This window comes from Orbicella faveolata, unplaced genomic scaffold (genome assembly GCF_042242905.1).
Source record: "Orbicella faveolata isolate gen_17 unplaced genomic scaffold, um_ofav_v1 contig_46, whole genome shotgun sequence".
NCBI classification, from domain to species: Eukaryota; Metazoa; Cnidaria; class Anthozoa; order Scleractinia; family Merulinidae; genus Orbicella; species Orbicella faveolata.
In genome coordinates this window covers 29,329,253-29,351,500 of record NW_028301576.1, presented here as the reverse complement: position 1 = coordinate 29,351,500, position 22,248 = coordinate 29,329,253, and the positions used below count along the sequence as shown (strand labels likewise).

Sequence of the window (22,248 nt, the reverse complement as noted above, 5' to 3'; positions counted from 1 at the left end):
GCAGTCACTGTATATGTGGCTAAATATGATTTAGGCAAAATTAGACTCAAACCAATGTAGTCAGTGGTTCCTCCCTTCACAGTACGTGACCTAAGGGGCAGCCCTCTGGAGACTTGCAGGGCTATTGTGTCTCATTGCATTACATGTGCAGTACTGCTAGCTGATCGTTGTGGATCATTTGATCTGTGTTTTAGCGAATCTTTGCGGATTCTCGCCCCTTCCCCTCCCTCCCTCTTGGTTGCTGGCCTCTAGGTAAGTATGGGTCAGGTAAGTTGTTTCCACTGATTCATTCAGTGTGACGGTGCCAGTAAGCAGCTGCTTCTGGGGGTGGTTCCCACTTCCAGGGTTGCCATGGATACCTCCCCTTCAGCTTATGGCTTCTGCTCCCTGCTAACCCTTCAGGCACCAGTTCCCAAGCTCATCTATTTGTGATGAGTTTAAACCTTGGTATCAAAGAATTTAAGGCTGAAACTGAAAAAGGTTAGTTAGATGCGTCCTCATCTCCAATGCCAAAAAACATTGCATCAGAGCCAGATCACCCATTACCTTCACTTCTGTTAAGTTTAAGTTGCTTTTGTTCTTAATACCATTGCTTTATTTGTTCTTGTCCTTTACTTCCTTTATTTGCTCTTGTTCAGTTGTACTATGCCCTTTGTATAGAAATGCAACAACGCACAGCACGGGCCATACAACCCACCATCCATATTCATCCCATATCGCTGCTAAGATAATGTCCTTTTACAACACTGCTGGTAATGTTGACCAACAGGGAACCAACTCAAGGAATGTTGCTGAAATAACTCAGTAGAACCACTGTCTGCCTATCATGGCTGAAATCAAACAACATTTGGGTCCAAAGCTGGCAATATTGGTAAGATTTACTCCAGGCCATCACATCCCCAAAAATCTGTCAAAAAATACTGAACAGTTTTCAGAAGCAAATAATGTCAACATCAAAACCAAAGTAAACCATGTTCCATGACCTCAATAAGGAACGATCGGATGGAAGAGCAAATTGACTGGAGAACCGAAACTGTGATATCACATGTAAACAAAAAATGCCAGTGAGGCCCTTGTCATAAGAGCTCTGGGAGGATGCCATTTCACCTAAAAAGTCAACACATTGTGTGGATTATGACACCAACTGTTTGATTAACTTCTATTTTTTCCCTAAATGACGCATACATTTTAAGAATTTACTTTCATTTTTCTGGGAAAAGTTAGATTTTACATCAACCTTTTGTTTTTGTTAAAAAGAAAAAAATGACAAAAGAAGCCTTCTCAAGGTATTGTGTAACCTGAAAGTCATGGTACAATCTACCTGACTATGTTAAATGAAAGGAAGATGGACAGTGAGAACATGCATGAAACAAAGATGAAGGATGAAGAGAGCGAGGGAAAGGTGGAGGGTGGAAGGAAGTTGGAGGATTAGACAGAGATGGAAAGGGAGATTAAGAACAAATGTTAAGAGTATAAACTGAAACGCACCAGGTCATTTCAGTGGTAGTGGTGTCAAGCTCATCCCTGGCTACTTGCCAACCTTGTCTATTCTGACACAGCACAGCCCTTCATTATCATAACCATATCCAAACAAACAAGCAAGGGGTTCAATAGTGTACTATATGCTCAATACACCCTACTATAGCACTGAAGGACAGTGAAATATCTACAAGAAGTGGAACAAACAACTTCAAAAGAGAAGCACTGAAAAAACACAAGGCCAGTCAGGGCCATAGAAAATGTCTTGTAGCTGAAAGGGCAATAACTAATCCAAAAAAACTGATGAAACGTACGAGTCCTGTGAGTAACTGTATTAAAAGGAAGACAAAAAGGTGGAGAAAAAATTAAAAACGGCTTTCCATATTTGAGCTCTAGAAAGGCCACATGACTTGTAGAGTCTCTGTCCCCTGTAAAAATTGAATGGTGTAGAGCTTGCCAAAAACATACTGAAATCAATCTGCATTGTACTAAATTCAATGACTAAATTAGTTCTATTACAAAGGATGATTTCGCAGTCTGACTGAACAGTTGTCATGTTTTCTCCGTAATGATAGATGGCAGTACAGATCATGGTGTCATGCTGCTTAGGAGTCAATTGAAAAACCAGTCTGTATATCTTGGTGTCGAAGAATTTAAGGCTGAAACTGGAAAGGTATTTAGTTGTGTCCTCTTCTCCTATGGGAAAATATTTCATCAGAGCCAGATTACCCATGTTTTAAATTCTAAAAATTTCTTCAATACTGTATATTATGTTCAGGTTTCCTTGTGACAATTTATTGTCATTGTTTTGTGTACTGCCCTTGAGACCCATAACCTTCCTTCAATCAGAGAAGCTCAGTGAGTATGATAAGTGATTTAAGTGCTTTGCACCACTATGGAGTTCCCAAGACCTCTACATGTGAAAAAAGTGGGGTGGTGAAAGAGAAAACCACATTACCACTTGATGATCCAGATGAAACGGTCAAGGAATGGCAGCTGCTCAAGAAAACTGTTTTATCTGAGTGATACCTCCAGATATTGTATGTGGCACCTTTGGAGCCACAGAACATGACAAAATATTTCCAAACCTAGTAATGCTTGCAAAACTAGGGTTAACTCTGGTACGGCACACTGCTAGACGTCAGAGAATATTTTCTGTACAATACAATATTTTAACTTCATTTAGAAGCAGGCTCAAATGCGCTGTTCAACAGAAGTTGATTCAGTCAAGACTGGGACCAGCAAGGGTAAATTTCAATTTCAAGCTGCTCTTATAAAGTGGAAATCTGCAAAAGATGGGCACTTCCACAACCTAAAGATGACAACTCAACACCTTGAAACTTTACTTGTAACTTAGCCAACATGCTGGCAGAAGCTTATCAGAAAATTGCACACTTCTGAGAAGTTCTCCTTGTCGAAGCCAAGAAAGTTTTACTAAACATTATCTTAATTTGGAAAGAATGAGAGAGCACAGGCAGAAGCGAATGCACATTCCATTCTATGGGTGAGGATCCTGAATGCAGGAGAGAGTGTTGGAGGACAAGCAAGAATCAAGAGCAACATGCTAGTCAATGATTGTACTCTTGGCCGTTTGTATGCTCTTAGAAAAGATCACAAGAATGTGAGTGACCAGAATATTGGCCCACCGGTTCGACCGGTTTGCAGAGCAGTGTCAGCTTACAACAGGAAACTGTCACACTTGATCAGCTTCATTTTGGCAGAGGTGTGGAAAGAAGAGGCGAGTGTGTGCCTGAATACCGAGGAGATGTTGACCGAGTTTAAGCAGTTAAATGACAGCCAGGTCACGGAAGATATCATTGTTGGATCAGCGGAGGTTAAGGCATTGTATCCGAGTTTGGACATTGCTTTTACAGTAGAGAAGGTATGTGAGGTTTTCCACACAAGCAGTGTACAAATTGTTGGGGTGAATGCTGAGGAGTTGGGGTTGTATCTTGCGTTGAACAGGACTGAGGCAAAGTTGAGAGATGTGAGGCTGCTGCAGTTTTGCCCATGATGCAGGACCAACAGAGGCTGACCACGCACCATCACTGGTTGTGCTCTAGATGAAAATAGAACCAAAAGGTTAAAACCTTGGTTACCGCTGGCCGAAGAGCCCGATGAAGTTACTATCAGTAAGATGTTCACCGAGGCAATGAAGATAGTCCTTTTGTTTATCATGAAGAACCACATGTACACGTTTAACAACGAGATAAAGCTGCAAGCGAGGGGAGGTCCCATAGGACTAGAACTTACTGGGGTTCTGGCTCAGTTGTTTATGGTCTGGTGGGACAGACAGTTTGTGAATAAGGTGGAAGATAATGGGCTAAAGTTACGGGTGTACAAGAAGTATGTTGATGACATAAACGTCATTATGGACACTCCCAGCTCTGGCCTCAGGTTTGTTGAGGGTGAGGTGATCCAGGATGAGCACGTTGCTGAATTAGAGCAAGATATAGAAGCAGATAGAAGATGCATGCTCCTGGTACAGTCAATTGGAAACAGCGTTCACAAGTCGATTGAGCTAGAGGTTGATTACCCTTCACGACACAGAGATGGGAAACTACCCATACTAGACTTGAAAGTCTGGGTGGAGAAGAGGAACAGGGTAATAGATAATGCACAAGAGCATGAGGTCAAGGTGGTGTTACATGAGTTCTACTACAAAGATGTTTTGACCAGATCCGCAGTTAATGCAAGATCAGCCTTACCATAGAGCTGCAAGAGAACAATACTTACACAAGAAGTGTTTGGAGTACTTCTCAACTGCAGTAGAGAGCTCCCTTGGGAAACTGTTGTTGCCCATGTCAACCACATGATGTTATGACTCCAGTACTCAGGTTACAATCAGAAGTTTCGAATGGAAGTGGTAAGATCAGCCTTGCATGCCTACACCCGCGTGATAGAACTAGATGCCAGTGGTGAGACGCCATTGTACAGGTGATGAGAGTGGAGAAAGTTAGACTGAGCACGAGAGAAACAGAGAAAGCGTGAGATCTGGTACAAGAAAGGAGGGTTTGACACAGTGATTTTCGTGCCGGCAACACCAGGGTCTCAGCTTAAACATTGTTACATGAAAGAGATCAAAGAGACAAGATTTAAAATCAGGGTTGTCGAGCAGTCAGGAACAACACTTAAGAGCATGTTGCAAAAGTCAGACCCGTTCAAACCGAAGCAGTGCACAAAGGTCGATTGTCTGGTCTGTCGAACTGATGGAAAGGGAAATTGCCACAGTACTGGTGTAACATACGAGCTGGTGTGCAAAGTTTGCTGTAACAAGTACATTGGAGAGACATCACGAAGCGCTTGCACTCTCGGGAGAGAACACCTGAATGCTCTCGAACGTCGGGAAGAAATTTCTGTGATGTGGAGGCATTCGTGTGACAGACATGAAGGGAATGTTCCAGACTTTGTGATGAATGTACTGGGAACTTTTCGTGATGACGCGATGCTCAGGCAGGTCACGGAGTCAGTTTTGATTAGTAAGATTGAAGAAAGAATGCTCATTAACTCCAAAACTGAGTGGAACTACGTCTGCATCCCAAGGACTGTTGTCATGTCATAGCGAACTGAAAAACTCCTTTTTCAGGACCCTTGTTTCAAATGATAAGGTCCTGGTATCAAGCGGTCATTTTTCATGTGTTGCTACATGACGTATGTTTATATTCAAATATTGCACAATGATCAACTGAAGAGGTCTTAGACAAAACTAGTTTTGTAAATCGCATATGTGGATTAGTGTGTCGAAAGTGAATGCAAATTAGGTTTTTTTCCGAATTTAAAAAGTGCACACTGATTTTTTTTTTTAAATCAAAGGTGTTGTTTATACGGTGACAGTCATTACCTAACCAAACAGTATAAGTTGAAGTCTCAAGAAACCCAAAAAGGTTGACAGTTGAAATGTGTTAATGCCTATTAATCAAGTGTAACTTGGGACTCCAAAACTTCAAAAGGAAACTAACTGATCTACATTTGCAGATGGATCACAGCTGAAATCTGCAGATAAGCCTGGAACACCTGAATTACAAGACAACCTTCTTATTGCTCAATGTCTTGGAGCTGACATCAAATGCACCCCATGTTACATTTGTTGCAATAAAACCATTGAAGATGCACAGATTGATGGCGACAAAGGTACATGTTCAAACTGCAAGATGACACTCATCAAAGATGTTCTTCAAACAAAAGTTGTTGCTTGACTACTCCTAAAAAATGGATGAAAAGCTGGTCGATTATGCAGCTTTTAATGACACAAACCAAGGCCTCTTGTCCAACATCAAATGTGGAACAAGCTTATCTAAAATCACTTCTGCAGAAGCTTTTCCTTAATGCTGGACTACAAAAGATAATTTTAGAACAAAGCACGAGTCCTTGTTCAGTTTTTGCCATCCACCTAAACATGACTGATGTGATATGACCATTCTGTTCACTATCCAAAAGGATTTACATCTAATTCGTAACTGGTGTTGTGATAATTGTCTTCTGCTCAACCCTGAAAAGACAAAGCTCATGATCTCTGGCAGCCGCCCGATGATCTGTGGGCTATCTGATTTTAAGCTTTCGCTGCTCGGAAAGGAACTCTTGCCATCAGAGTCCATTAAAGATCTTGGTGTAACATTCGATCCCACTCTGTCATTTGACAACCACATTTTAGCGACAGTTTCATCCTGTATGAGTAAATTAGCCCAGATTGATCAAGCAAAGCACGCATTTAACTCCGACCTAGTAGTGACTATCATCAACACGCTCGTTTTCAGTAAGTTGTACTATTGCTCTACTGTATGGTCCAGTACCACTGCTTGTAATGTGCAAAAACTTCAACTCGTTCAGAACTTCGCTGCTTGGATAATTAGTGGTACATATAAATTTGAGCATATAACTCCATCACTCAAGAATTTGAGGTGGCTTCCCGTAAAAAAGCAGCTTTACCTCCGAGACCCTGTTTTTGCTTTTAAGTGCATGACGTGCTGCGCCCCGACCTATCTGACATCACAATTTGTCAAAAGGCAACAAATATCAAGCAGAACCACAAGAAACTCACAACTACTGAATATTCCCCTGTGCAAAACTACTGCTGGTCAGAGATCTTTTTATTGCAGAATAGTAAAACTATGGAACTCTCTAGACAAAGACTTAAAACTATGCGAGAGTCATGCAAATTTTAAGAAAACTCTGAAGACAAAGCTTCTCGGCAAGTTCTTAAATTAAATCTTTCTTATTTCTTTCATTTTTCTTTTCTTTTCTATTTTTTTTCTTTTTGTTTTTTTAAAAAGGGCAGTGAAAGGAACAACAACTGTAGTGACGAATATACAAGACAAAAAAAACAAGAAGGTCAAATCCAATGACACAATGTTAACCACTACAGACCTGTTGAAATACTCATGGTAATTGAGACACAACATAGGGTTCAACAGCTCATCAATGATCTCTATCATGGTAACCACATGCTTTGTGAAACACCACAACCGCTTCACATTCCAGAATTCCACACCCTTGCTAAAAATACACAAACTAGCCTCAGTCAGTAGATCAATAGCAGGGTGTGAGATGGCCCATTGTCATCATTATGTTGCCAAACTACTGCAGCCTATTGCAAAACAACTGAAGTCTTATCTCAAAGATTCAACAGACTTCATTAATTTCATAGAAAAAAAAGACTCAGCAGAAGGTATACTTGTTTCAATGGACCTAATAAGCCTCTATACGAACATACCACTAGAGCAAGGAATCCAAACAGTATGCAGATCATATGAAACATTCTATCTTAACAGACTCCCTATCCCAACACCATTAGCAGTTGTCATGCTGTCATGGCGACTTTTCAGCCGGTCCCAAAAAGTTTTTGATTTTCTTCATTTTGCTAGCTCTTCATTTAGTTCTTTAAATAGTACCAGTTCAAGTTTGTGACTATGGATATTGACCAGCCAGAGTTGAAACCTGCTATGAAGTAAGCTTTCGATGATATCTTTGACTGTAAGCTTGTCTCTGGGGAGTATTTTTTTTCTTGTATCCAAGTACTTACTCTCTTAAGACCATCTATGGTCTAAACCCTCCACCATGGTTCTTCACATCATACTGACCATTGGTTAGATTCTCAAATACATAACAGACAATTTACTTCCAAAACGTTCTCCTAAACCGACAAGAATTTGCTAATATGAAACCTCTTTCCAACTGTTCCCAAACTGCTTTGAAACTAGAAAAAATTTATAGGACTTTCTCAGTAATACAGTGAGTTTATGTTGATGACATCCAATCATAAATTTCAATGTTTTGCACTCAGCTAAGCAGAACTTAGTTACCTTGAAACTTGTTGCATACCAAACCAGCCTTGTTACACAAGACCTTCTTGGTATTAATTGGTCATTGCATATTTAAATATATTGCTGTTTTAATTATGCAGCTGTCAGTTTTTTGTGTGGTCTAAGGGGAGAGAAAATACTCAAAGACTATTAGCACTTTGTTAATTAAGTCTAATAATTATTGTATGCTCTTGTTCCAATCTTGATTTCACTTTCAGAAGTCTTCAAGTAATCCAACTAATGATGAACTTTTAGACTTTGACCAGGTAATACAAAGCAAGTAAAAACTTTCATTAAAAGTTTCAAGCAATGTGGATGATACCTTGGCACACTCTCTTTTAAACACCTGAGACAGTATTACCAATTTTGTGTATATACATTGTCCAACATATTAATTTGTTTCTTTTATTTATTCCTTCATAATTGCAACTTAAATCTATTTAAATTGTTTCCAATACATGCATTTCACGAGTCAATTGTTTCAGGGTCAGGAAGTAAATAATTCAGTGGTCAAATAGACATATGCATTCAGTTAAGTACCCTTTACAGATTTAGATTTATGCACAAGCAAGATTATATCTTTCATCTTTCTTCATTCCAGACATCTGCAACTCATTGTCACTGTTCTACCCCTTTATCAATGCCAAGGAGACATAGCTAAGGAGACATAGCTCCACCCCAGTGCAGCCAAGCAACAGTAACTAAGCCAAAGCAGAATGTGCCTAGGGAGTTTCAAGTATTGGTAAAAAAGGTCAAAGCAGAGTCTCTTGGGACAATACTTCAAGTTACCAATTCCATCAAAGGTAAAACAGGATATGACTAATCTGAAGAACTGTGGACTGTGGAACTTGCAGAACTTCCGGAACCCAGAGAAATGACTGTTTTTATTGCAACTAGTCAACTTAACTACTCACTAATTTGAATAATCACTAGTAGTGATTACTGGTTAAGCTTCCAGTGATTTTCCATTTGCGTTGGACTTCTAGAAAGCCCGAGTCTCATGCTATTACTGCTATTGCCGCCAAAATGGCTTACTGGCAATCAACTCTCGACAACAGGTAACCATAAAAGTTCCTTTGCTGTGTTATGATGTAGCGCTTTTTGGACCTGAAATCAATGCCTTTGTTTCCTTTCTTGCGACAGGACAAAAAGGATGGTAATACATTTAGACCTAACCGAAGAAAGGTTAGAAAACATGAGCTCAACTTCCATGGAAATTAATGCAAGAATGAACTCCATCGAGTTTATGCCACTGTTAGTGCACTAGTTAGGTTAGCCTGCAAGAGTATCTGTTTTTTTTTCCTGTTCATAACTGGAGCCAAAAAAAAATAGAGGATACTCTTGTAGGCTAGTTGAGCCATAAGCAATTGCAATTGTTGTGACTTGTCACGCGATCCACCAGTCAAAGAACATTCAATAGATAATTGGCCATTTTCATGCATCAGCATTAGCCATTATTACATGTATGACTGCCACTGACAAGTGTAAGAAACGGGATGCCACTGAAGGAGAGTGGTAACCAAACTACAAATTCACAGTGCTGGTGACTAATAACTCCACATGCTTTCTGAGAGATGAAGAAAACAACAGCCTTTGCCTGGTTACCTAGCTACCATGATAGTTCAATGGAAATAAAATTAGAACAATGCAATAAACAACAGCTCTTTAAGAACAAAATGTATGCTCTAGAAATAAGCACATGCACTAATAAGCATCTCCAAGTAGGTTTGTATTTCAAACACTTCAACTTCATTATTTCAAACTTAAAGTGCCTACAAAGTAAAAAATTATTGCTGCTTATTTGAAAGGCTTTTCAAAGTAAAGAAGAATGGCATTTTTCTTTTGGAATATCTTTTTTTCATTTTAGAGATATTCATGCTTTTGTATATATAGTGATGACATGCTAAGTAGTTCCACTTAAACAATAAAATACTGAATCAAGAATATATCCAGAAATATTGGAGCAATGTTCTTCAAACTTGGCACCAGAAATGTACATCACAAAACAAACAGAATGACACCTACTATGTTGTTGCCATGGCAACACTCTTGGCTCCACTCTCTTTCTGTGAAAAACCAAATATCCCCATTTGCAACCTTTTAAAGTAGGACAGAAGGTCCTGCACACAACACACATGGTTCCCACATTGTCTTTACTCTCCCCATTAGATTGTTGGGAGTGGATGATCCTTGTTTAAGAGAAAATCTGGGAATCTTAGTCTTAATTAAAACAGGACCAGCAGCATAACTGTTGTCATAGCAACCACACAAGGGATGCCATTTTCTTTCTTTAGTGATGTACATTTCTGGTGCCAAGTTTAAAGAACACTGCTTTAATATTTCTAGAGTTACTCTTGATTGAGTGTTGTACTGTTTCGGTGGAACCACCTATGACGTCATCGCTTTCCTCATTTGCATAATACAAACATGTAAATATCTCAAAAAACGAAAAAAGATATATTGAAAAGGCAAATGCCAGTCTTCTTAACTTTGAAAAGCCTTTCAAATAGGCAGAAATTATTTTTTACTTCATAGACACTTTAACTGTTGCCAAAAAAGTGCCTTGCCAGCTGACCAAACATGAATGCAATATTTGAACTGGTTGTAGCCTTGGTTTTCATTCACATTTTAGGCAATTTTATGCTAATTAGTATCAGTTATGGGACTCTCTGGTCGGCTCTGTATCGCTTGTGTAGAAGTCAAGTGCAATTTTGAGGGGATTATTAGTTAATACACACCTTAAGATACCCCAATTTTCACACACGGGTACGGCTAGCGCTATTTTGAATTCATTAAATGATCACGTGATTGCGTCCTTCCTGTGAAAGCTACACATTTTCTTGGGGTAATCAGTGGTCTGCATGTAATTTCGACCCCAGTGGAGAAACGGGTAAGTTTTTATGGTCTTTATCTTTCCTTATTAGACCAGAATGGTATCCAGATTCTTGCATACACACTTGTTTTTCTGATTTGAAGTGTTTTGGGATTACAAAAAAGTTTTGTTGAGGCACAAAATTAATGTGGAGAAATTTTTGCCTGTCAAAAGGTCATGCTGCTTTCCAAAACACGCGATGACTGAGGTGTAGTCTCTTCACAAAATTTTAGTTGAGACACATTTAAAATAGATTTAAAATACAACAGGTCATGAACCTCGATGAAAAAAACCTAAATTCAAATTACATACTTAATGTTGACTTGAAAGGATACTTCTTCCATTTTTGAGTCAAAGGCATATTTGCAGCATATTGTAAGAAAAGAGAAAAAAAAGTCAATTAAATCTGATAGAAAAATGTTTTCAGCTTATTTCAGACGATGTTCAGATGGCATATGAAACACGATATAGACCTTACAAGAGAAGTTGTTGCTGTGAGGCCAGGACCTGGCTTAACCGACTGGAAACTTATAGCTGCCAATCTTGAGACAGCCTGACCTGAAGATCCTCAGAGATATCTTAAAGGGTGCTCTTGCAAAGAACAGTTTGAGGTGATGCTTGCACACCACAAGTAAAGCAACTTTGTCAGTCACTTTTGAGGCCTGCCTTTGGCAGCTGCTGCAACTTTCAGATGGGTAAAATCATGTCAAAAAAAACATTGCAGGACTGGCCTATCATTGGCAACGAGATCTATGTAAGTAACTTTAACCATCTGCATGATGACCGAGCAATTAAGTTTTGCATAACACTAGAACAGTTTCCTTATTGGTATAAACTGGAATTGCAATAACACTCAGTCATGAAATTAACAAAACTTTGTGGTCTTCACTTTTCATTGTTTTATAGTTTAAAGAGTATCCAGAGCATTATCAAAGAGAAAGGTACCAGTCACAGAGTTTGGTGTAATTGTAGCCAACTGGAAAAAGTTCTTCCAAATATTCTCTGCATGCTTGGTGAAAATGGTCATGATGATCAGGATGATGAGGACACCTTCAGTTTCAGTGAGTATAAAAACCTCAAGTATTAACTTATTCACACTCAAGTTCCTAGAAATACAGTATTGGAGTAGACAAAATATAACAGGTACAGTTGAAGCTCTTCTTGTGTCCATTCTCATAGCCATCAGACCAGCCAGACCTAAATAAGACTATTTACTCACTGGGAGCTTCAATTAGCAGTGGTCAGGTAGTGAACTAACAATTTTCAATGCACACATCAAGCTTTAATTATTAGATTTATCCCTAGACAGATTGAATGTGAACTGTGTGTGAATTAGTCATAGAAATCACTGGAATTGAAAGTTGAGGGTTTTTATTAATGGCATGCAATTAAATTAGCCCACTTTTTTTCAGTGACTGATAAGGGAAAGACTAGATTACTTCACAAGTTTGTTGATAACGATTAAGCATGCATTGCTGTTGCAAATGATGAAGCCTTAGAAGAAGAAAGTGTGGAAGTATTGCCAGAGGGGTGGAATGTTGAGCCAGATGAATTTCTGCTTGTAACACAATCTCTTAAGAAATACTTCACCAACAATGCTTGGCTCACGGTGGAAAAAGGCCTAAGTTCTTTAAAACAACAACCAGAGCAAGGTATTTATTTGTTTATTTATTTATGTTTTACTCTTTTGTGATTTTTTTTTTTTTTTGGGGGGGGGGGGGGAGGCAGTAAATCAGGAACTGTCCCTTCTATTGTTTATTTATTTCATTTCATTTCATTTATTACAATGGTAATCACTAATGTACATTTTATTCACATGAATAATTTGAAGGGGGGAATGAGAAGATAACTTCATCAATCTTCCAAAACTGTGTTATAAAAAGCATTAATTGTTTTATTTTGTAACCACAGATACCACAGATGAGGAGATCGATGTCTTGATTCAACAGTGTCTGATTTTGCAGTTATTGTTGCTAAGGTAAGATTACAAGTATGTCCATTAACTAGTAAAGTGAAGCCTTGGAGCCGAATGGCTCATAGCTACTGGAGCTTATTCCGGTTTCTGTAGCATGAAGTGGCTAGGAGTATTTCTACTCCCCCTGGACGGGATGCTAGTCCATCACAGGTCACTCCCCCGCAATTTGTGAGGTTTCCCCAACAATTCGCCGGTACCCATTTATACTCCTGGGTGGAGAGAGGCACTGTGAGAGTTAAGTGTCTTGCCTAAGAACACAACACATTGTCCCTGGCCAGGGCTCAAACCCGGACCGCTCGCTCTGGGAACGAGCGCACTAACCATGAGGACACCGCGCCTCCCTGGTCACTTAATTGTTTTTATCTTAATAGAGGTAAAAAACAATTTGGAACCCTAATTATCCTTATCCAACCTACATTACATTAACAATTTACAACCCTCTACATACATACATACATACATTTACATACATACATTTTATTTTGTTTTCTACTCTTTTCTCTCGCACAAGTTAAGACTACTGAATGTAACCAGTCTCCAAGGGAAAGCCATACAAACATAAGTTCAAAGTATTTGATATATGTTGTGCATGATGACTGAGACCCTGTCTTGATTAATTAAATTTCAGGATTGCACGACTGTCAACCTCCATCCAGATCACCATAACCATATCAAACATATCTAGTTAGTAGTTCCAATTCAATACTTGAAGCATCAAGCATCAGTAGTGGAGTTGCTGCTTTAATTGCGGCCTACTACCTGTTTGAGTTTGAGTCTCTACCGGAGGCCAAAGGAGCTTATTTGTTTCTGCAGGAGTACCTTTGGAATGACTTTGTTAACAACAGGCCATCCAAGTACACAGCTTCCTTGGTTAAACATCAAACTAGTTACCCTTATGCAAATGACTGCAAGTTAAAACTTTGTTTACTTTTGGATACTAGTCAGCACTGACTGGCCTTTGTGGCTGCATTCTGTTGCTGTAAAAACATGTAGCAAGTTGAAACTTGAACCCTTCTGTGCATTCTATGGATACTACTCAGTACTTGTGACTGTGCATTATGTTGACCTCTGTTGACATTCTGTTATATTGGCTGTAATTTGCAACTTCATGTTTATAATGGATGTACTTACTAGCTAGTCACCACTGACTGGCTTTTGTGGCTGCACTCTGTTGCTGTACAAGTTTGCAACCTTTTGGGTTATGTTGAAACTAAATGCCTTACTGTGCATTGTATGGATATATTACTCAGCAATGACTGACAATGACTGGGTTGAGATAACAGTCAGAAATAAAGAACCGGTTAACTTAGTCACCTCACTTTGTTATGTTGTAGTGATGCAGTACAGTACCGGTCAAAGGGACTGCAGCATTACACGCACATTAAGCACGTGTACTACACGCACATTACACGCAGTGTCCACGCACCTTACACACAAATACACGAAAATGCATGTAATTAAACACATGTAATTACACGTAGTAAACGTGATATTGTGTGTAAAATTACTTGCAGTCGTTCGACTGGAACTCATTAAGTGCATATAAGGAGAACAAAATATTAAAAGTGAATGTAATGAAAACAAAACATTTACCGTGTAACATTTACCGTACTAAACTGCACTGCGATACATTTTAGTCTTTCGCCTTCTTACAGTACTTCTGGTCATCAAACGTTTCCGACAGAATCGACCAGTTTCCTTAAACCAGCTTAGTGCTTTACAGTAAAAGTATTTTTCCGTTGTAGTTTCAACAAGTGGCACCAGCGGTGGGCACGCATGTTAGCTAGGATTCACTGAGATAACAGAACATAAACATATAACATCACTTCAAATTTTAAATTACAGCAATCAGTGTACTTTAAATCAATCCGAAGATTCATTAAAAATATTTCGTACTCCAAAGCGTTCAGGGTTAACCAGTGCTGAAAAGCTTTTCCCATTGTGTTTTTTTTTTCTTTTCGTGAGAAACAACAAGGGCGCCAGCAACTGACGAACTGATGCTTGACAGACACAAAATAACAGCAAAACACAATATTTCACTTGAGATTTTCAGTTAACTTTTAAACATCAGTCATCCTTCTTTAAGTTTAGAAAGCCTTTGAAGATCCGTCATTAATAGCTCAGAAGCGAATGTTCTCTATCTGAAAACATTGTTTTGATCTGATAAAAATGAAATTCAATCTGTTTCTTGAAAAGCATTGCCTAGCACGTGACCAAAATCTACCCCAGGTGGAAATCCTGTGCAGTGTGAGAGTTGTTTTGAAATTAGTTACTGCTTCATTTTATTGCATACGCGAATACATAGACAGACACGCGATGATCTGTCAACCGGACTTAACCCATGGATGAAAATCCCAATGTTTTTCTCAAACTTAGCTTATCGGTAGTCTGAGTGAAATGTATTGTAATTTAAGCCAAATAATCGAATGAACCGGGTGTAAACATCGGGGGGTTACACACGAATCTGATGAATTGAAAATTAACGAATTCGCTTAGATTTTGTTCAAAAAATTTTCAATTCTTCGCTGTTAAAGATTAAGAGAGAATCCACGAGTTTCTGTTTGAATCCCTAATTCATTGTTATCGAAAGAACAGGAGTTGAAATGACATTTCTTGCGTGGGTAAACATTACGTTGCGACGTACGTCATATGTGTTCTAACATAAACGAAAGCTCAGAGATCTTTAAGAATTAAGTTTTGACGTTAAGCAGAAGTGCGGACTGCTACAGATTAAAAAAGAGTGTTTGATAGGTGCTCGAGCTAGTCCAGTAATTTAGCAATACTTGTCGGCTTTTAAATTGACTTTTTGTTGTGAACATTGAAAGTCGCATGTTTTGAATACAAGTTAGTGGTGGCTTTTTGTTTTGCAAAATACATGCAACTGTGTTTATGAATAACAAAGGTTTCTTGCTCCAGTTAAAATACACACATTTGTGTACAATTACACGCAAATGCATGTAACTACCAGATCAGTAAATTTTACATACATGTAATTACACACCGCTTACATGCACCATCCGCGCACTGTCCACAAATACTAAACGCAGCCTACATGCATTTTACGCGCATGTAGGTGCCGCAATCCCTTGACTGATACTGTACAAGCAGGAGCTTTGTTACTTTAGTTTAGCGCACCTTGCTTTTCTTACAACTGAACAAAATATCTTTTACCCTATGTTTCCTTAAAATGAGGAATACTTAGGCCTTGATATATGGACAATAATTTATCTGACCCTTGTTTGAAGGTAAAAGTGCCCCTGACAATAACAATCATCATTGCATAAATCTCAGTGATAACTCCCTTAATTTGATCACTACATGACGATACATCTCTTATAACAAGGAAATTTAGAGCTTGTTCTTGGATAGTATTAACCCCTTGCCTTGAGTTACAGTAATCTAGGGACCCTTAATTTGAAGATAATATACCCTTGACCAATTAATGTCATGTCAAAACAAGGATCCTTGTGCTATTAAAGTTAACGCAAAACATCTTATGTTTAGGGATGTAATAGTCCCTCAGTTTGAGGATAACTTTTTCCTTGTACTGTAGATGTTGTGCACCTCAAATTGAGCGTGCAAACTCCACTGTGGACCTTAGTTTAACAATGGACTCCCCTAACCTAAGGAACGTAACTATGAAAAACTATTCCCCTTAACACAAGTTAATTTTTCCTCTTGAATTAAGAACTTAGTTTTTGCAGTGTACAACATTGCTTACTTTACAGCAAAATTATACAAAAATAAAACAGTAGCCACATTAATTATCCACGCGTTGAGCTGTGTGAGAAAACCCACTCGTTGGTTTTCCGATACTATCCAATTCGTAAATAAATATCGAGCGCGAGCATTTTCCACGAAGTAATTTGATACATCGAGCACTACAACTGGAAAAGGAACTGATACAAAGCAAGAACTTTGAAATCAAAACATTATTTTTAGCGTGGATGGAACCCCATAAAATACACTCCTAAAACCCCTGTTGGAAATTTAAATTCGGGAACGCAAACATGTGATAAGAAAGGTGGTTGTTTTAACATCCCTGACTCATTCCTTCGTGCTGAAAGCCCATGGGTTTGCTTTACTAGCGCAAGACAGCTGGAGGTGTCTTTGCATAATGCTTAAGAATTGAATATCAAAGAAACATTACTTACCTGAGCGACGCAAAGAAAAAACAGCTGAGATTACATGTGAACATCGCACCTCCTTACGAAGCCGCCTCCCGTGCTTCCACGTCATGTAAGCCTGGGTGAATGTTACCACCAATTTCAAGTTGGGACCCAGAGCCCCCGAAGGACGCAGAAGCGCGAGCATGAGATGGTATGGTAGATAGCTAACGAGGCGCGTATCTTGTGTCCAACAAGCTCGAGAGGAATAATTGTTTCATTAAAAAAAAAAAAGCCCCGAAAATATAGAAGACTAGCATAAAAGAAATATAAAAACGCCCCAACAAAATTACGCGTACCGTACGCTTACCGTGTTTGTGGAGCATGGTACACGTACACGCCATATAAACTCTTGAATTGCATTATCCAATGATCCAGTTACTAATGGGAGTTTTTATTAGAAACTGCATCGTTGGATAATGTAATTCGAGAGTTTTCATTAGCTTAGCCGTCATGGGTTATGAGCGTACGCTTTTTTGGTGGGGGGGGGGGGGGCGTTTTTATTTTTATTCCAGTATTTCTATAACCATACGAGTGATAACAAAATCGGACGATCGCGAAGCGGGGGTCAGATTTGTTAATCACGACGGTTCAGTTAGAAAATTAGGGGGAAAAAAATACAAATTGTTTTTCAGGGGCAAATTGTTGGCAATAATTTTTTTATTATTAAAAAAAGAATTGGTTGAAAGTAAGTGTAGAAGTGTGTAAGACAAGGGCTCGGTTTGACAAGGAAATCTGCAAGAAGGAGCCTTCTACGTCACAGGAAAGTTTCTGGTCAAAACAACCGGGTGTCCGAGGATATCACTGAATTTACGCCCACTAAAGGACTCGTGGGTGTGGTTTCTGTGCCGTGCTTACGCCTTCAGTAGCGAGACGGTGGGGAGAATAGAGAAGCTGAGTGTAGCTTGAGGACAGTACTTACACCCTACAGGGGAGGGGAGGGGCGTCGGAGCTGTAAAACAAAATTTACACATCCAGGAAGTAAAAAGAATCTGCCTATATTAAGTAGGGAAGTACCCCAGGGTTTCCCTGGGAACAATATATATATATTCCCAGGAACAGATCCGTTGCAGGTACCAGGCCATGCGTCATAATTTGAGATCTCGATAATAGCTTTTCTTTGGTACATTTGATTCACCAAACATTCAAATACAAACAAAGCTCTCGTAAGCGACCACCTCGAGCTCGGAAATCCGAAAAAGTGGTCGTAACTAGAGCTGGTCGCTCACAAGAATGAGCTCTCGTAAGTACCCTGGTCCCAGAGGTTTTTCTTGATTTTTCTCCGCATGAGAGAGCTGCGAGAGAGCCGCGAAGTGGTGAAAACACGAGTCGCGAAGTTTCGCGATTCGTGTTCGCCGCTTCGCGAAAAGAAGAAAAATCAAGAAAAACCTCTGAGATCAGGGTATCTCGTAAGCGACTGCATGGTAAAGCAATAGAAGGTGGTCGCTAACGAGAGCTTCAGAAGCTCGTCAATAATTCACAAAGGAAAAAAAAAACCTAAACTTTACGGTTAAACTGCTAAACTTTACGTTCGATTTTTTAGACCTAAATCACCGCAAATCTAAGTACTAGTGCGATAATGTTTCATTGAAGTGCCTTTTTATATGTAAAAGACTTTGAGTGGTCGCTTACAAGAGCTTAAAAACAAAAGAAAAGTCCAGTTAGTTAATCCCAATAGTGGTCGCGGTCGCTTACGAGAGCTTTTCATTACAAAGTTTAAGTCAGTTCAAAACGGGGTTTTACAAAAGTGGTCGTGACTAGAGCTGGTCGCTTACTGGAGTGGTCGCTAGGAGAGCTCCGACTGTATTATGGAGTTCGAGTATTTTCATGGAGATAGCTAATGACCTAAAACCCGAACCTCATTTTTTTTTTTTCTACTAAATAGTTTAATTTGCATCGATGATGTCATGTAAATTGGTATAAAGTTAATTGAAAATGCTGGGGATAGCCAAGAAAATAAATAAACTGAATCGAGATGGCTTATGCCGCAGGCCTATCGGCTAACAGTCACCTTTTAAAATTCTGCTTGCACTGTTCGTGACTCCTTCAGCAGGTTCAAGCGCGTGCAAAAGGTCCAGTATGCGGAGACCGAATCCGGCACCCTTACCGGTATAACTGAACTGTTTCTTACGGTTTTTCGCTTAAAATCATTTACTGCGCACACCTTTTCCCTTGACTTTTATCTAGGGTTTTCCTTTCCCCTACGTCCTTTTTTTTTTCTCGTTGAACTGTTCTACTGTTAAGTTGTAGAACTGTTTATAATTTTATGTGTGTTTCGCGTCACAAACGCCGGATCTGTGTAGTGGTTTCCCCTCGGCTCTCTTTAAGTTTTCTCCCCTTGTTCTGTTCACCGCTTCGTTTGTAATATTCAGTAGCGTCATTGTTATGCACGCTTTGCCTCTCGAATATCGGGTTTGCACAGTACTATTCCCTCACGTATTCCCTCGGTTCCCGTAGAGCTTGCAAACTTGTATTTTACCTTGTACTAATAGGTAACGTTTTTGGTATGCATTCTTTGCCTCGCAAACATCGCGTTTGTTCGTCTGCGTGTTCCCCTTGTTTTGCTTTTACAACACACGCACCTCTACTCTTGTAACTTGCACTATCAATTTAGAACTATGGTTATTATACATGTGCTGTTGCTCCGATTTGTCTTGTTTCACATCCTTCCAAATGCCTTTATCATTTTCCTTTTTCCCTTGGTAGCCTGAAAGGGTGTCTAATGCTATAGTGGGATTACTGTCGCATAGCTGGGCTGCCATCCCATTTTTCCCCCCACTTTCCCGCCCCCACCCCAAAGTGAGGGCAAGGCCCGAGAAAGACGTTGGAAATAATATAGACTTTTTTCGATGTAACAAAACACAAGTTTGTTTCTCGAACTTTGAAGCCGGATATCACGGTTTTAAACCTATGGGGTAGCAGCTAACAACGGCCGTAAAAAAAAAAAAAAAGAACTATACCATTTGTAGAAGCCGACGTTATGGGCATGCAATAAGCCGTCCCAAGAGACTGTAGAACATTTTAATTATATGTGAGTGGGTGTGGAGTTCTTTTTTTTTTTTTTACGTGTGAGATTGCTGTTACTTGAAGAGTTGGATTACGATACTACCGGATTAAATTGCTATGTAAAATTCTGCCGAGTGTTCGTCGTTTTACTCGGCCCGTGCACCACTCCAGATAAGCTATTAATATTAACCTCTTTTTTGTATATCACTGAAGGACATGTCTCTGTTACATTCAAGATATTTAGAGAAACGAATACACTTTTGAATTTTTTGTTAAAATATGAATAGTCGTGAAATGTAAAATGTTCGTTAGCTGTATAGTCAAGTTTGTAGGATCGAATCCGAATCAAGCGGTCCCGATTCGATCCCTGGCCAGGGACATCATATCGTGTTCTCGGTCAGGACACTTAACTAGCCCAGTGCCTCTCTCCACCCAGGTGCATAAATGGGTACCGGCAAATTTATTGCTGGAGGTGACCCTGCGATGGACTAGCAGTCTATCCAGGGGGGAGTAGAAATACTCCTAGTCGCTTCATGCGTCAGAAAACCGAGATAAGCCCCGACCTGATGTGCCACTAGGCTTGTATGCAGACTTAAGCAGTTTATACTTTGTAGCGGTCGAAAGCACAGAAGTTTACAGAGGAGAGGAGTAGGAGGAGTACTGACGTGACAAATGAAAGGTCTCGTGCGAAATCTTGCGAGGTCCACTTGAAAAAACCTCAGCAACTCTTTTTTTTTTTTAACAATGCTGTCTTGGTTATTTCGAACAAATACACAGATGGCATTATTTGTAATCTGGAGCAATCAACTATGCTTTCATTAAATACCTTTCACCAACCGAGTTCGAGGTCCGTATTGTAAGTTACAGAGCGAGTTTTTCCCTGGCGGGGTTTTTTTCTTCCTCGATTTATAGCCGAAGCGGGAAGTGCGCGCGCAGGCCGCAAATCGAAGAGGAAGAAACGAGGATCCGAAACTTAAAGTACGGACCGAGAAGAGGAGGTCAGTAAGATCTAACTATAGTAAGATATTTATTATATCTCTACTGTGTGTCTGACGGGTTCGGGAACGATTTCTGTCCACGCGGAACGGCTGGGCGATTTTCGCGTCATCAGCGCTCGTATATGAGGGGGTGCACTCACGCAGCCTAAGAGATTTCCCTCAAACTAAGCTCGACAATGAAATAAATGCTTTTTTTTTTCTTAAACGAGCTGGATGACTTTTTTTTTTTTATTATTGCATGATTTTGGTGTATCCGCTTCGAGGTAAAAAATTAAGGAAAAGAACGTTTGGAAGGAAAAAAAATATATAGCTAAGAGAGTACAAAAAACGGTTACTCGAGGATGGCAATTATGACCTCGAGAAGAACGATTCGAGGAACGTTTTGCGTCAATGTCGTTTAGAATTGTGTGATTTTTCCGTAAATTATATATTACATTGTTCCAATTGCCCGAGACCTTCTATCTACCAAGTTTTTCTTTAATCATGATAACCTTTGCTTCCAGCTACCGCAAAATGTAAGGTGAATCGACGAAATAATGCGCGTGGTTAGTGATTTATCCGGCTAAGCTGCGAATAGACATCGAAATAGTGCAGTGGTTCCCGAAACATCCGCTCTTTCGTAAGAATGACAAGAAATTCTCCGGCTAAAATAATTCAGATCCATAAAAAACTGATAAAAAACAAAAAAAACAAAAAAACAACAACAACAACAACAATCTCCACAGTCCACACAACGCTGAGCGGAAATGTTGGCCTCTAAAATTTCATTCGTTTCTTTGACTTTCTCCTTGGCGATAAATTACGAAACATTTTGGGAACAAAAACAACTTTAAATTTAAGCGGACGGCCCACAAAGTTGACCAATCACAGCACCTCCGTAGCACACCATTATGGCGGCCGGACAAGCCTGCATGGCAAGCGTTTCCGTGGGGTTCGGGAGCAAAGAATTACCGCGCCCATTTTTTCGCGCGGGCAAAACACCGAAAATCCCGTTCCTCGGTCTTTCTTTGCTCTCCAACCCCACGGAAACGTTTGTTACGCAGGCTACGGCCGGACGGAAAATAGTGTAACCGGTTGTTCAAAAGGAAACAAATCGCGCTATCCGCGCTTTCTTCTTGGCAGATCGCTTACAGCTCCAGTGGTTTCGTACAGTCGAATCGCCTTCTTCAGAAAAGATAGACTACGTTGTCTCCTCATGATAACCCTCAACCTCAACGAAATGGGAATCGACTTTGTCATAATAAGCGACGACGATTGAACACGACCGCGAAACTACTAGTGTTGTCATGGAAACATTTGATTGTCGTCCGCCAAAAACTCATTTTCAAAGGGAAAAAAATCGTTGGGGGGCGCGTGTGATTGGCAACATGTAACCACCGGATAGTGATTTTTCAGGTGGATCGCGTTATCCAGCTTTTGAGCGACTGGAGCCTTGAACTTACCTTGGCTTTAT

General features: G+C 39.7%; 1 long non-coding RNA gene and 1 pseudogene across 1 annotated transcript in view; one reads left to right on the top strand and one right to left on the bottom strand.

Annotated features, from left to right (window-relative positions):
- The window catches only part of LOC149099532 (uncharacterized), a 31,743-nt gene extending 14,724 nt beyond the window's left edge, over positions 1-17,019 (bottom strand). Inside the window, exon 1 of the long non-coding RNA XR_016203691.1 lies at positions 16,780-17,019. This is a non-coding gene — a long non-coding RNA (uncharacterized LOC149099532). The remainder of the gene's footprint in view (positions 1-16,779) is intronic.
- Positions 2,048-3,414, top strand: LOC149099533 (uncharacterized; annotated as a pseudogene).
- Positions 17,020-22,248: the final 5,229 nt, after the last annotated feature.